Here is a 17,558-nt window from a genome sequence, read left to right on the forward strand (position 1 = left end):
CTCAGTTGTGACCACAATTGAGTTACTGAGTTTTGTCTTTGGACGGGAGTGCTGCCTTCTGGACTAACTGAGCTTTTTGGATAATGCAGAACCTCCAGTTCTGCGACAGCTTCTTCTCTCAGGCCGTAAGACTCTTGAACACATTATAATCCTCTCAATTCCCCCCCCCCCCCCAAAAATGGATTAACTTGCTGGACTATAAAGACAATATAACAATAAAGATGAGTTAGACTAACACATAATGTTGGATATAAAGAACATACAACACTTTACTTATTAAATCACAATTATCCTCAACAAGAGGAGAAATATAACCTTAGAGGAAAATCTAATTTAAAACATTTGTATGCACGTACAGCACTTAAAACTTTTAGCATATCAGTATGCGGAATTGAATGACGGAACGGATTACGCTAAAAATCCTACAGATTTAATATGATACAGTTTAAGAGACTGTTCAAACTACAAGTGTTCAAAGTCCACAGGACAAGAATTATGATGAACATCTGATCTTCAACCATTTTTTCCCCTTTTTTATTGAGACAAATATTATTTGTGTATTTAATATTTGTACGCTTACTATGGTATGTTGTTTATTAATTTGTTCACCGTTTTGTTACAGAGAACAAGGAAATGATATAAAATTGCTAGGGTATGAAAAGGGGCAGGATTAAATAAGCTCCGCCTCTTCCTACTCCTTTTCGGACGTTCTGTAATGAAACGACTGGAATTGTCCGAGGCATTACTTTGTATCGTATGCATGTTCCGAACAAACTGGAACTGTACATCCGTAAACGCGGATGCATATGCAAAAGTGCAAAATATTTATAAGTACAGTCATCTATTTATTTATATCTGCACCTTCTTTTGTAAAGCGGTAGAAAATGGATGGATGGATCTACCGTCTTTTGTAAATGCAAACACTCTGCACCTTGTTGCTCTTTTATCCTGCACTACAACCAGCTAATGCAACAACATTTTGTTCTTATCTGTACTGTAAAGTTCAAATTTGATTGACAATAAAAGGAAGTCTAAAATATTTTATCAAAGCATTGATTGACTGAAACTTGTATTAGTAGATTGCACCGCACAGTACATATTCGTACAATTGACCACTAAATGGTAACACCCCAATAAGTTTTTCAACTTGTTTAAGTCGGGGTCCACGTTAATCAATTCATGGTAAAATTATTATTTCAAGGCTTTTGCGGGCAACATCGAAATTTTCTGTGGGCCAGATTTGGTGCCCTGGCCTTGAATTTGACACCTGTGGTCTAATTCAGTGCTTCTCAACCTTTTTTCAGTGATGTACCCCCTGTGAACATTTTTTTAATTCAAGTACCCCCTAATCAGAGCTAAACATTTTTGGTTGAAAAAAAGAGATAAAGAAGTAAAATACAGCACTATGTCATCAGTTTCTGATTTATTAAATTGTATAACAGTGCAAAATATTGCTCATTTGTAGTGGTCTTTCTTGAACTATTTGGGGAAAAAAGATAAAAATAACTAAAAACTTGTTGAAAAATAAAAAAGTGACTCAAATATAAAGGCAGATTTCTCCACATAGAAGTAATCATCAACTTAAAGTGCCCTCTTTGGGGATTGTAATAGAGATCCATCTGGATTCATCAACTTACTTCTAAACATTTCTTCACAAAAAAATAAATATTTAACATCAATATTTATGGAACATGTCCACAAAAAATCTAGCTGTCAACACTGAATATTGCATTGTTGTATTTCTTTTTACAGTTTATGAACTTACATTCATATTTTGTTGAAGTATTAATCAATAAATATATTTATAAAGGATTTTTGAATTGTTGCTGTTTTTAGAATATTAAAAAAAAATCTCACGTACCCCTTGGCATACCTTCAAGTACCCCCATTTGAGAACCACTGGTCTAAATCAGGGGTGTCCAAACTTTTTCCACAGAGGGTCGCACACGGAAAAATGTAAGCATGCGGGGGCCATTTTGATATTTTTCATTTTCAAACCATAACAATATATATGGATTTTAATTTTTTTATCCTTATGGCTCCTGGGGAGCATAGAGGGTCACAGTCACTAAAATGTTAAAAACTAAGTCAAATAATTATTATTTTTTATTTAATGCTTGCAGTAAATCTCTATATCAACTTGAGGTTGATATAAAGTAAAACAAATAAGGTTTTATGCCTTTTCTGTCAAAGACAACTTTGTTTTTATAGTAAAACTGAAATATGCAGTATTTAGATGGATAAATAGTACTTTATTGATTCCTTCAGGAGAGTTCCTTTATTTAGCAATTAAAGCCTCAAAGATCAATAATGCAGGACACCATTGATTTTAATTATTTAATATTTTTGAGTAATCACAGTGAAAAGTTAAATAAAATCCTACTAAATATATTTGAGATCCGAAAGGTTCCCCACTCATAAAGTAATGCATTTTTATTAGTTGTTTTTTTTTACTTTTAACACTTAAATTTCAAGATCAACTTCCGATATATCTGTCGATTTTAAGTTTGAACTATTATTTTGTTTGTTTTATGCTCTTTTGTCAAAACTTTGATGTTTTTATATGGAAACCACACAACATATGCAATATTTTTTCCGCATAAAACATTTTAAAGTGATAATTTTTAAGTAGCAATTCATTATAACAGATTTTTTTGGCCTTTTTTTTTTAGCAATGGAAAAAAAAGGAAAATAAAGACAAGAGGCGAAAAAACTGCCTGCATGGCAGCTTTGTGTCAACATTGCCACTTTTTCTCATTAGATTTCACCTCATTTCACTTTTTTAAATGTTTTTTTATTTTTATTTTTGCAATACTATCAATTTTGCAATTTTTGCAGAATGTGTGGCGGGCCGGTAAACTATTAGCTGCGGGCTACAAATGGCCCCCGGGCCGCACTTTGGAACACCCCTGGTCTAATTAAACCAGGGGTCACCAACACAGTGCCCGCGGGCACCAGATAGCCCGTGAGGACCAGATGAGTCGCCCGCTGACCCTGTTCTAAAAATAGCTCAAATAGCAGCACTTACCAGTGAGCTGCCTCTATTTTTTACATTTTATTTATTTACTAGCAAGCTGGTCTCGCTTTGCTCGACATTTTTAATTCTAAGAGAGACAAAACTCAAATAGAATTTGAAAATCCAAGAAAATATTTTAAAGACTTGGTCTTCACTTGTTTAAATAAATTCTTTTTTTTTTTTACTTTCCTTCTTATAACTTTCAGAAAGACAATTTTAGAGAAAAAAATACGACCTTAAAAATGGTTCTAGGATTTTTAAACACATATACCTTTTAAATTCCTTCCTCTTCTTTCCTGACAATTTAAATCAATGTTCAAGTATTATTTTTTATTGTAAAGAATAATAAATACATTTTAATTTAATTCTTCATTTAGCTTCTGTTTTTTCGACAAAGAATATTTGTGAAATATTTCTTCAAACTTATGATTAAATTTCAAAAAAATTATTCTGGCAAATCTAGAAAATCTATATGATCAGATTTAAAACTTATTTCAAAGTCTTTTGAATTTCTTTAAAAAATGTTGTTCTGGAAAATCTAAAAGAAATGATTTGTCTTTGTTAGAAATATAGCTTGGTCCAATTTGTGATATACTTTAACAAAATGCAGATTGGATTTTAACCAATTAGAACATGTCATCAAAATTCTAAAAATTAATCTTAATCAGGAAAAATTACTAAAGATGTTCCATAAATTTTTTTGATTTTTTTAAAAAGATTCGAATTAGCTAGTTTTTCTCTTCTTTTTGTCAGCTGAATTTTGAATTTTAAAGAGTCGAAATTGAAGATAAACTATGTTTCAAAATGTAATTTTCATTTTTTTTCCTGTTTTCTCTTTTAAACTGTTCAATTAAGTGTTTTTTTCATCATTTATTCTCTACAAAAAAACCTTCCATAAAAGGAAAAAAAAAATGTATGACGGAATGACAGACAGAAATACCATTTTTTATATTTATACAGTGGGGCAAAAAAGTATTTAGTCAGCCAGCGATTGTGCAAGTTCTCCCACTTCAAATGATGACAGAGGTCTGTAATTTTCATCATAGGCACACTTCAACTGTGAGAGACAGAATGTGGAAGAAAAAATCCAGGAATTCACATTGTAGGAATTTTAAAGAATTTATTTTTAAATTATAGTGGAAAATAAGTATTTGGTCAAGCATTCAAAGCTCTCACTGATGGAAGGAGGTTTTGGCTCCAAATCTCACGATACATGGCCCCATTCATTCTTTCCTTAACACGGATCAATCGTCCTGTCCCCTTAGCAGAAAACAGCCCCAAAGCATGATGTTTCCACCCCCATGCTTCACAGTAGGTGTGGTGTTCTTGGGATGCAACTCAGTATTCTTCTTCCTCCAAACACCACCAGTTGAGTTTATACAAAAAGTTCTATTTTGTTTTCATCTGACCACATGACATTCTCCCAATCCTCTGCTGTATCATCCATGTATCCATTTTGGTATAAACTCAACTGGTGGTGTTTGGAGGAAGAAGAATACTGAGTTGCATCCCAAGAACACCATAACTACTGTGAAGCATGGGGGTGGAAACATCATGCTTTGGGGCTGTTTTTCTGCTAAGGGGACAGGACGATTGATCCGTGTTAAGGAAAGAATGAATGGGGCCATGTATCCTGAGATTTTGAGCCTAAACCTCCTTCCATCAGTGAGAGCTTTGAATGGTTGACCAAATACTTATTTTCCACTATAATTTACAAATAAATTCTTTAAACTTCCTACAATGTGAATTCCTGGATTTTTTTCTTCACATTCTGTCTCTCACAGTTGAAGTGTACCTATGATGAAAATTACAGACCTCTGTCATCATTTGAAGTGGGAGAACTTGCACAATCGCTGGCTGACTAAATACTTTTTTGCCCCACTGTTTATATATATTTATTAAAGGTAGATTGAGCAAATTGGCTATTTCTGGCAATTTATTTAAGTGTGTATCAAACTGGTAGCCCTCTGCATTAATCAGTACCCAATAAGTTGGTTTCAAAAAGTTGCTGACCCCTGAATTAAACACTTTTCCAACATCAAATAATAGTTCTCCTGAGTTCCATCACTAGTTGAAGTTTGCAGGATGTCTGCCAGCCAACATGTGGATGGTTTTGCACACACAAATGGAAGTTGGGTTCTCTACCTTGGGGTCGCTTCCATTTGATTGCCTTTTTGGGCTCGTCATCCTCCGGCATGCCGATGGACTTCTGCTCGGCCGGGAAGGAGGCGTCGGAGAACATCTCCCCGGACTTGAGACACTTCTCCAGCAGGGTTGGAAGTCCTGTTCAGGAACTTGATGGGGTTTTAAAAGAACCCAGAGGGGCCTCCGTGTCGTCCATGGCGTCAGTTTAAACACAAATGTTGGGGACTTGCCTGGCTGGTGCTTAAATAGACGAGCTTACTTCCACACCCACAGCAAGTAGAAGCGCCTCCTCGGTGCTGCCCCCTCCCGGCGAAACATGCACACCGCGCGGGGAGGGCTGGAGGCGAGCTGGGGTCGGTGTGTTGACACGCTGCCAACAAGCTCCGATAGCATTTATTGTCCGGTATTCTGCTTTGTCGAAATGAGCTACTAACTGTTTCAACAACGGCGATGAAAAGGAAAAATGGAGTCGTGGAAATAAAGTCCTTCATTGTTACAACCATTGCTAAACTTACCCGCCATTACCTTGCAATGTCTACTTCCGCATTCTCAAAGTCTGCGCTTATTGGTCAGTCGACACTGTGACTGACCAATGAGCGGAGACTTTGAGAATGAGGAAGTAAACATTGTAAGTGTCCAAAGTGCGGCCGAGGGCCCATTTGTGGCCCGCAGCTAATCATTTAGCGGCCCGTCACATATTCTGCAAAAATTGCAAAATTGATAGTATTGCAAAAATAAAAATAAAAATTTTAAAAGTGGAATTCCTCCCACTTCCAAAAACATTCACCTGGGGATAGGCCCCTCCCACTTCCAAAACCATGCACCTGGGGATAGGCCCATCCCACCTCCAAAGACATGCACCTGGGGATAGGCTCCTCCCACCTCCAAAGACATGCACCTGGGGATAGGCCCCTCCCACCTCCAAAGACATGCACCTGGGGATAGGCCCCTCCCACCTCCAAAGACATGCACCTGGAGATAGGCCCCTCCCACTTCCAAAAACATGCACCTGGAGATAGGCCCCTCCCACCTCCAAAAACATGCACCTGGGGATAGGCCCCTCCCACCTCCAAAGACATGCACCTGGGGATAGGCCCCTCCCACCTCCAAAGACATGCACCTGGGGATAGGCCCCTCCCGCCTCCAAAGACATGCACCTGGGGATAGGCCCCTCCCACCTCCAAAGACATGCACCTGGGGATAGGCCCCTCCCGCCTCCAAAGACATGCACCTGGGGATAGGCCACTCCCGCTTCCAAAGACATGCACCTGGGGATAGGCCCCTCCCTCCTCCAAAGACATGCACCTGGGGATAGGCCCCTCATTTTTTTTTTTTTTCTTCTTTGTCATGAAAAAGGGAGTTTTTTGTGGTTGGTGCACTAGTTGTAAGTGTATATTGTGTTTTTTATGTTGATTTAATTAAAAAAAAAATCTATATATATAATTTTTTTTTTTTAAATAAAAAATTCTTCTCCGGCCCGGTACCGGTGGTTGGGGACCACTGCTTTACACAATATGGAATCCATCCATCCATCAATCTTCTTCCGCTTATCTGACGCCGGGTCACGGGGGCAGCAGCCTAAGCAGAGAAGCCCAGACTTCCCTCTCCCAGCCACTTTGTCTTGCTCTTCCCGGGGCATCCCGAGGCGTTCACAATATGGAAATTAATGTAAAATTACATTTGCTAATAGGAAGCTAAGTACTTAGCTGTGTGTCCTTTGTAGGTAAAAGTGATTGCCATTTATTTTGTGTCAACAAATTATTGTGATGATGAGTTGATTCACATTATCATAGGCTTGGAAGACATGAAAAGCAAAAATAAAAACACTGGTTTATTATCAGGCTTTTTATTGTTAAAGATAAGCACTTTAATATTGAACATTGAACAGTGCAACATGAGCTACAAAAATAAATAAATAAATAAATACCCAAATGGAAAAAACTTCAATGTGAAAATCTGTCCTTCTTCCCTTAACTTGATGAAAACACCATCAAGTTGTAACTTATGGTCTTTCTCACTTAATGCTCAGACTAAACAACTGAAATGCAATACAAATTTATATCTAAACCTCTACTGAGAGAGAAATGTGATCCGCCGTAAACACAATGCATTTTATTTTGAAAACTGACCCGGTGTTTTATTTTGTATTTTGTATACTACTTCCTGTCCCGCACGATCCGCTCTGCTCTGTGCGGAATTGATGTGCCGTGATCATGCTAAGGCAAAATATCGTAATACATATCGTATATCGCAATATGGCATAAAAATATCGCGATATTAATAAAAGCCAATATCGCCCAGCCCTATGAAATCTAATGAGAAAAAGTGGCAGTGTTGACACAAAGTTGCCATGCTGGCAATTTGTTCCTTTTGTCTTTATTTTTTTTTTTTTTCCATTGCTAAAAAAAAAGGACAAAAAAATCAAACAATCAATCAATCAATGTTTATTTATATAGCCCTAAATCACCAGTGTCTCAAAGGGCTGCACAAACCACAACGGCATCCTCGGTAGAGCCCACATAAGGGCAAGGAAAAACTCACCCCAGTGGGACGTCGGTGACAGTGAGAATGATCATTGAGAAACCTTGGAGAGGACCACATATGTGGGAAACCCCCCCCTCTTTAGCAGTGGTTCTCAACCTTTTTTCAGTGATGTACCCCCTGTGAACATGTTTTTAATTCAAGTACCCCCTAATCAGAGTAAAACATTTTTGGTTGAAAAAAAGAGATAAAGCATTAAAATACAGCACTATGTCATCAGTTTCTGATTTATTAAATTGTATAACAGTGCAAAATATTGCTCATTTGTAGTGGTCTTTCTTGAACTATTTGGAAAAAAAGATATAAAAATAAGTAAAAACTTGTTGAAAAATAAACAAGTGATTCAATTATAAATAAAGATTTCTCCACATAGAAGTAATCATCAACTTAAAGTGTCCTCTTTGGGGATTGTAATAGAGATCCATCTGGATTCATCAACTTACTTCTAAACATTTCTTCACAAAAAAAGAAATCTTTAACATCAATATTTATGGAACATGTCCACAAAAAATCTAGCTGTCAACACTGAATATTGCATTGTTGTATTTCTTTTCACACTTTATGAACTTACATTCATATTTTGTTGAAGTATTATTCAATAAATATATTTATAAAGGATTTTTGAACGGTTGATATTTTTAGAATATTTAAAAAAAATCTTACGTACCCCTTGGCATACCTTCAAGTACCCCCATTTGAGAACCACTGCCCTAGGGGACCGAAAGCAATGGATGTCGAGCGGGTCTAAAATCATATTGTGAAAGTCCAATCCATAGTGGATCTAACACAACCGTGAGAGTCCAGTCCAAAGTGGATCTAATATAGTAGCAAGAAATCTATGAATTATTACTTAAAAATTATCACTTTAAAATGATTTATGTGGAAAAAATATTGCATATGTTGTGTGGTTGCCATATAAAAACATCAAAGTTTTGACAAAAGAACATAAAACAAACAAAATAGTTCAAACTTAAAATCGACAGATATATCAGAAGTTGAACTTGAAATTTAAGTGTTAAAAGTTTAAAAAAAAATTAATAAAAATGCATCACTTTATGAGTGGGGAACCTTTCGGATCTCAAATATATTTAGTAGGGTTTTATTTAACTTTTCACTGTGATTACTCAAAAATATTAAATAATTAAAATCAATGTTGTCCTGCATTATTGATCTTTGAGGGCTTTAATTGCTAAATAAAGGAACTCTCCTGAAGGAATCAATAAAGTACTATCCATCTAAATACTGCATATTTCAGTTTTACTATAAAAAAAAAAGTTGTCTGTAGCATGTATGTTACTTAAGTAAAGCACTGTACAAGTATTAAGTAAACAAGGAATTATATAACTGGGCTAAATCAGAAGAAACTAAATTCAGCTCTAGAAATGGAGAGTAATGGAGACTGAACACAGGGTTTAAGTTTAAATGGTACCAAATTATATTAAAGAATTATAGGAAAAATAAACAAACAGACACATAAATTCAAATGGCCATTCACATTTTCAACATAAATTACAGAACGTTCAATATTTACAATGTGATAAAGTACTTGATTCAGTCCTTGTTTTTACCAAAAATGGTATAAGCGCAACACGACAGTTCATCCCACATAGTACCAACCTCGTCACGTCCGTTGTGTCCTGAGCAAGACACTTCACCCTTGCTCCTGATGGGTGCTGGTTAGTGCCTTGCATGGCAGCTCCCTCCATCAGTGTGTGAATGGGTGAATGTGGAAGTAGTGTCAAAGCGCTTTGAGTACCTTGAAGGTAGAAAAGCGCTATACAAGTACAACCCATTTATCATTTATATTAAACGACTTTGCAAAGTCCACGTTGTGGTGGCAGTGTCCAGAGGGGTTTTAGTGAAGGTAACGGGTAAATGTGAAAGTTGAGGACAGAAATGAACACGTTGCGTTTATGGAAAAACAAAGGGATAAAACAGAGGGGCTGCTGAGGAGCCTCCTACCCGCCCGGGGCTCGGTTGGGTGGATTCGGTTCGGTTGGTTCGGTTCCGGGCATAAAGCTTCAGACTGTAGTTCAGGCTCTAGCTCGCCATCCAACCTGGCCTGTACAACAAGGGCAGTGCACGCACACAAAATACATTCAAATACTAAATAATACTACTGTATTCAAATAGCAAGTATATTTCTTAATATTGTACAATAAATAATACATGCATCCAAATAGAATAAATATAATAATTGTTATCAAAATATTAATTCTCTAATATTATCAAAATGTACCCATTGCATCCACAAATAAAGTGCATAGCAGACAGTGGTTGAAGCATTTAAGTCTCACCTTAAAACTCATTTGTATACTCTAGCCCAGGGGTGCCCACACTTTCTGCAGGCGAGCTACTTTTCAATTGACCAACTCGAGGGGATCTACCTCATTTATATATATCATTTATATTTATTTATTTATGAAAGAGACATTTTTGTAAACAAGGTAAATGTGTTTAATGATAATACAAGCATGTGTAACACATACAGATGTCTTTCTTTCACAAAGACAAGAATATAAGTTGGTGTATTACCTGATTCTGATGACTTGCATTGATTGGAATCAGACAGTAATGATGATAACGCCCACATTTTCAAATGGAGGAGAAACAAAGTTGTCCTTTCTGTACAATACCACATGAAAGTGGTTGGTTTTTGGCATCTAATTCATCCAGCTTCCATACACTTTACAAGAAAAACATTGGCGGCAAATTCCGTAGCTTGCTTGATTGACATTCACGGCACCCGAGGGTCTTGTGAGATGACGCTGGCTGCTGCCAGTTCATTATTATGAAAAAATGACAGAGAGGAAGGTGAGAAACACTTTTTATTTCAACAGACTTTCGCGCCGTCAAAACTCTAAAGGCCGACTGCACATTTCCTATCTTCACAATAAAAGCCCTGCTTCATGCTGCCTGCGCTAACTAAATAGAATCTCAGAAAGCTGGCGTGCACAAGTGATGTGCACGCCAGCTTTCTGAGGGATCGCTTGTGCACGCCAGTTTTCCGAGACTCTGTATTTAGTTAGCGCAGGCAGCATGAAGCAGGGCTTTTATTGTGAAGATAGGAAATGTGCAGTCGGCCTTTAGAGTTTTGACGGAAGGTACGGCGCGAGAGTGTTGAAACAAAAAGTGTTTCTCGCCTTCCTCTCGGTCATATTTTCATAATAATGATCTTGCAGCAGTCAGCGTCATCTCACAAGACCCTCCGGTACCGTGAATGTCATTTAAGTGACGTCTTGGTGAAGATTGATGATCACTAATTTTTAGGTCTATTTTTTTTTAAAAGCCTGGCTGGAGATCGACTGACACACCCCCCGCGGTCGACTGGTAGCTCGCGATCGACGTAATGGGCATCCCTGCTCTAGCCTTTAAATAGACTCCCTTTTTAGACCAGTTGATCTGCCGTTTCTTTTCTTTTTCTCCTATGTCCCACTCTCCCTCGTGGAGGGGGTCCGGTCCGATCCGGTGGCCATGTACTGCTCGCCTGTGTATCGGCTGGGGACATCTCTGCGCTGCTGATCCGCCTCCGCTTGGGGTGGTTTCCTGCTGGCTCCGCTGTGAACGGAACTCTCGCTGCTGTGCTGGATCCGCTTTGGACTGGACTCTTGCGACTGTGTTGGATCCATTATGGATTGAACTTTCACAGTATCATGTTAGACCCGCTCGACATCCATTGCTTTCGTCCTCTCCAAGGTTCTCATAGTCATCATTGTCACCGACGTCCCACTGGGTGTGAGTTTTCCTTGCCCTTATGTGGGCCTACCGAGGATGTCGTAGTGGTTTGTGTTGTGGCTTGTGCAGCCCTTTGAGACACTAGTGATTTAGGGCTATATAAGTAAACATTGATTGATTGATTGATTGACTGGACTGCATCATAAAGTGCCCTGGATGCATAGCACTGATAACCATCAAACAACTCAAAAACAATCAGACAATTGTTGACAGTGATAACGTTTCATTTAGTTGACTATATCCAGAGAAACAGACATAGAAGTAGATGCTAACAGCTCCATTCAAAACCAATGAAGCGGCTAAGCTAAACAGATGCAACTCACCAATTCCGCAGATAAATCCCACTTAACACTCTCGCACGACGACCCACGGCTTTAGTAGTCGGCTCCTACAGTTCGACATAACGACATTTCAGTTAGAAGGCTTAGTTAATAATTAAAGCGTCAAAACCGAGTCACGTCCATCTCGCTCTTCCTGGATGCAGCCCACTGCCGGATTTTATGCTTCCCGCAATTGGTCACGTGACCACGTGACGCAATGACGCACGCGGTCATGTGATCGCGTGACGTAATGACGCACCCAAAGACACGAAAATAAATAGGATATTTAATTGGGATTTGAAAGGTTATTTAAATAGAATGGATATTAAAGTAAAATGATATTTAAATAGAAATATATTTAATTAGAAATAATATTCAATGGGGTTTTGAGAGGATATTTAAATAAAATTATTTAAATAGGAAGATTTAATTACAAAGGATATTCAATGGGGTTTTAAAATGATATTTAAATGAGGATATTTAATGGGGTTTTGTCACCCAGGTTACATGTCTTTGACAGAAAAGGCATAAAACCTTATTTGTTTTACTTTATATCAACCTCAAGTTGATATAGAGATTTACTGTAAGCATTAAATAAAAAAAAATAATAATTTGACTTATTTTTTAACATTTTAGTGGCTGAGACCCTCTATGCTCCCCAGGAGCCCTAAGGATTAAAAAATAAAATCCATATATGTTGTTATGGTTTGAAAATGAAAAATATCAAAATGGCCCCTGCATGCTTAAATACTTCCATGAGCGGCCCTCTGTGGAAAAAGTTTGGACACCCCTGGTGTATGCTAATTGGTCAGTCAACACAATGAAATAAATATAATTTAAAATAATGAAATAAATATCATTTAGAATAAGTAATTACTTATCGTACAAGTGACAAAGTCCACACAAGTTAGGATTGTCACAAAGTAAGGCTGTGAATGCTCCAAAACATTCACAGTCATGGTTTCGGACAACAAAAAGCATCTATTTATTAAACTTCTTCTTCTGCAGATTTTTGGCGCACTCTACCTTCCACATTTGTCATCCGATTCAAACTGTTTGGTTTATTCGGGAATTGTGGGCCTCCCTTGACACATTCAAAAGAATTCCCATTTTTCCCAGAATTCCAGGTTTTCCGGCACATTTTCCCCCATTCAAAATGAATTGGCCATTTTTCAAACTTCCACAATTCCCACAATCTTCAACCCATTCAAACCTTTAAGACATTCCACCATTTCCACATTTTAACACAGATTCAAACCATTCCACCATTCTGGAAATTCAAACTTCCTCTTTTCCAAGTTTAAAAAAATTCAGGGATTTTCCAGAATTCCTGGTTTTCCAAAGCCATATCTCCACCCTTTTTTCTGCTGACTACTTCCACATTTTTCAACACATTTCAACCGTTCCACCTTCAAAACATTCCTCTTAATCAGGTCAAAAAAACAAAATTGTTTTTTGAACTGGAATGTCCATTTTTCCGGAAATTCCAGGAATCCCATTAATACCATTTCTCAATTCAACATATTAGTACTTCAACATTTCTCGACCAATTTAAAAAAAAAAAAAAAAAGTAACACCAACCATCTTAACTCATTCAGATCATTCAAGTTCGTCACATTTTTCAAAAAAAATCCCACTTTTCCCGAAATTCCCATTTTTTTCTGAAGTTCTCATTGAACTGAATGAGAAGTCCATAGTGGATCTAACATAATAGTGGGAGTCCAATCCATAGTGGATCTAACATAATAGTGTGAGAGTCCAGTCCACAGTGGCTCTAACATAAAAGTATGAGAGTCCAGTCCATAGTGGATCTAACATAATAGTGTGGGAGTCCAGTCCATAGTGGATCTAACATAATAGTGTGAGAGTCCAGTCCATAGTGGATCTAACATAATAGTGAGGGAGTCCAGTCCATAGTGGATCTAACATAATAGTGTGAGAGTCCAGTCCATAGTGGATCTAACATAATAGTGTGGGAGTCCAGTCCATAGTGGATCTAACATAATAGTGTGGGAGTCCAGTCCATAGTGGATCTAACATAATAGTGTGAGAGTCCAGTCCATAGTGGATCTAACATAATAGTGAGGGAGTCCAGTCCATAGTGGATCTAACATAATAGTGTGAGAGTCCAGTCCATAGTGGATCTAACATAATAGTGTGGGAGTCCAGTCCATAGTGGATCTAACATAATAGTGTGAGAGTCCAGTCCATAGTGGCTCTAACATAATAGTATGAGAGTCCAGTCCATAGTGGATCTAACATAATAGTGTGAGAGTCAAGTCCATAGTGGATCTAACATAATAGTGTGAGAGTCAAGTCCATAGTGGATCTAACATAATAGTGTAAGTCCAGTCCATAGTGGATCCAACATAATAGTGTGAGAGTCAAGTCCATAGTGGATCTAACATAATAGTGAGGGAGTCCAGTCCATAGTGGATCTAACATAATAGTGTGAGAGTCCAGTCCATAGTGGATCTAACATAATAGTGTGGGAGTCCAGTCCATAGTGGATCTAACATAATAGTGTGAGAGTCCAGTCCATAGTGGCTCTAGCATAATAGTGAGAGTCCAGTCCATAGTGGATCTAACATAATAGTATGAGAGTCCAGTCCATAGTGGATCTAACATAATAGTGTGAGAGTCAAGTCCATAGTGGATCTAACATAATAGTGTAAGTCCAGTCCATAGTGGATCCAACATAATAGTGTGAGAGTCCAGTCCATAGTGGATCTAACATAATAGTGAGAGTCCAGTCCATAGTGGCTCTAGCATAATAGTGAGAGTCCAGTCCATAGTGGATCTAACATAATAGTATGAGAGTCCAGTCCATAGTGGATCTAACATAATAGTGTGAGAGTCAAGTCCATAGTGGATCTAACATAATAGTGAGAGTCCAGTCCATAGTGGATCTAACATAATAGTGTGAGAGTCCAGTCCATAGTGGATCTAACATAATAGTGTGAGAGTCCAGTCCATAGTGGATCTAACATAATAGTGTGAGAGTCCAGTCCATAGTGGATCTAACATAATAGTGTGAGAGTCCAGTCCATAGTGGATCTAACATAATAGTGTGAGAGTCCAGTCCATAGTGGATCTAACATAATAGTGTGAGAGTCAAGTCCATAGTGGATCTAACATAATAGTGTAAGTCCAGTCCATAGTGGATCTAACATAATAGTGTGAGAGTCCAGTCCATAGTGGATCTAACATAATAGTGTGAGAGTCCAGTCCATAGTGGATCTAACATAATAGTGTGAGAGTCCAGTCCATAGTGGATCTAACATAATAGTGTGAGAGTCCAGTCCATAGTGGATCTAACATAATAGTGTGAGAGTCCAGTCCATAGTGGATCTAACATAATAGTGTGAGAGTCCAGTCCATAGTGGATCTAACATAATAGTGTGAGAGTCCAGTCCATAGTGGATCTAACATAATAGTGTGAGAGTCCAGTCCATAGTGGATCTAACATAATAGTGTGAGAGTCCAGTCCATAGTGGATCCAACATAATAGTCAAAGTCCCACAACTTCCACATTTTTCATCTGACTCACACCCTTCCTACTTCAAAATATTCAGCCTGTTCAGGAATTAAGTGCTCTACTTCAACCATTCGAAAAAAGAAAAAATCCCGTACTTCCCATAATTCCCGTTTTGTTTTGAATGTTCCCCATTCAAAAAGAATTGGCCATGTTTCAAACTTCCACAAGTCCCACATTCTTTAAACCATTCCACCTTTGACACGTTCCACCATTCTGGAAATTCGAACTACCCTTTTTACAAGCTAAAAAGAAATTCCCACTTTTCCTGAACTTCCCTAATACCATTAACTACTTCAACATTTCTGGCCCAATTTAAACAATTCTAACACCAACCAATTCAGCTCATTTAGGACATTCATGCTCCCAATCTTTTTGTCCCCAAATTTCCAGGAAGTTCCCTTTGAAATGAATGGGACATTTTTCCAAGTTGCACAATTCTCACATTTTTCAACCTATTGAAAGCATTCCAACATCAACACATTCCACTCATCCTGGACATTCAAACTAAGACTTTCCACAAGTTCCAAACCAAGTTCCAGTTTTCCTGGAAATTTAAACTCTTCAATATTCGAACTATTCTTACGTTCTGTCAGCATTTCACTTCAACTTCAGCATTCACACACAATCCCTTCAGGAATTGCCTCATCTAGTTTTGATTTGATTTTGTTTCGAGAACTTTAGTGTTGATGCGCATGCGTTGCGGTGCTCTTTCTGATTGGACGGATCACCTGTTTTACTGTTCTAACCAAGGCCGTAAAACCCCAACAAAAGTTGGGTCAAAGCTCGAATTAGGTCAAACCCAACAAGTTAAACTCATGTTTGTTTATTTCAACAAAATAACCACGTATTGTAAATTATCACAGTTTTTAAAAGGAATAATTCAAATCACCTCTCATTTATTTGACATATTTTCAGGTTTACAGATGGAACAAGTTGGACTGGCTGGAGTTTCTTCTACTTGACGCTAGAGGGCAGTAGAGTGCAGTCACAGCACACAGTCAGGAATGATTAGAAATTATTTAAATATTATTTATCAGTCACGTCAATTAAACTACAATATAAAATCAAATGCGACACCCTGAATGCAGCTAAATTCTACTTAGTAAAATATAAAAAACATGTCAAAGTGAAAAGGATATTCTGCCACATATTTAAAACTTAAACACATATACAATATGTTCATTATTGTGTATAAATTCAATAAGCTAATTGTTAATTTTGCAGCTATGTGTCAAGAAAACAGAGAATTGGATACAAAGTTTCCTTATTAGAAATCTAACGAGGAAATCTTAAAATGACTAAACATTGGATTTATGGACCAACAAGTTGGATCCACTATGGACTGGACTCTCCTATTATGTTAGATCCACTATGGACTGGACTCTCACTATTATGTTAGATCCACTATGGACTGGACTCTCACACTATTATGTTAGATCCACTATGGACTGGACTCTCTCACTATTATGTTAGATCCACTATGGACTGGACTCTCACACTATTATGTTAGATCCACTATGGACTGGACTCTCACACTATTATGTTAGATCCACTATGGACTGGACTCTCACACTATTATGTTAGATCCACTATGGACTGGACTCTCTCACTATTATGTTAGATCCACTATGGACTGGACTCTCACACTATTATGTTAGATCCACTATGGACTGGACTCTCACACTATTATATTAGATCCACTATGGACTGGACTCTCACTATTATGTTAGATCCACTATGGACTGGACTCTCACACTATTATGTTAGATCCACTATGGACTGGACTCTCACTATTATGTTAGATCCACTATGGACTGGACTCTCACACTATTATGTTAGATCCACTATGGACTGGACTCTCACTAGTATGTTAGATCCACTATGGACTGGACTCTCACACTATTATGTTAGATCCACTATGGACTGGACTCTCACACTATTATGTTAGATCCACTATGGACTGGACTCTCACACTATTATGTTAGATCCACTATGGACTGGACTCTCACTATTATGTTAGATCCACTATGGACTGGACTCTCACACTATTATGTTAGATCCACTATGGACTGGACTCTCACTATTATGTTAGATCCACTATGGACTGGACTCTCACACTATTATGTTAGATCCACTATGGACTGGACTCTCACTAGTATGTTAGATCCACTATGGACTGGACTCTCACACTATTATGTTAGATCCACTATGGACTGGACTCTCACACTATTATGTTAGATCCACTATGGACTGGACTCTCACT

The 17,558-nt window shown here is 37.7% G+C and overlaps 1 long non-coding RNA gene across 1 annotated transcript in view; it reads right to left on the reverse strand.

Moving 5' to 3' along the window:
• Positions 1 to 9,113: 9,113 nt before the first annotated feature.
• LOC133537230 (uncharacterized) overlaps positions 9,114 to 17,558 on the reverse strand; it is a 35,820-nt gene continuing 27,375 nt past the window's right edge. Inside the window, exon 6 of the long non-coding RNA XR_009802627.1 lies at positions 9,114 to 9,764. This is a non-coding gene — a long non-coding RNA (uncharacterized LOC133537230). The remainder of the gene's footprint in view (positions 9,765 to 17,558) is intronic.

The sequence above is a fragment of the Nerophis ophidion genome, linkage group LG18 (genome assembly GCF_033978795.1).
Source record: "Nerophis ophidion isolate RoL-2023_Sa linkage group LG18, RoL_Noph_v1.0, whole genome shotgun sequence".
Classification (NCBI taxonomy): domain Eukaryota; kingdom Metazoa; phylum Chordata; class Actinopteri; order Syngnathiformes; family Syngnathidae; genus Nerophis; species Nerophis ophidion.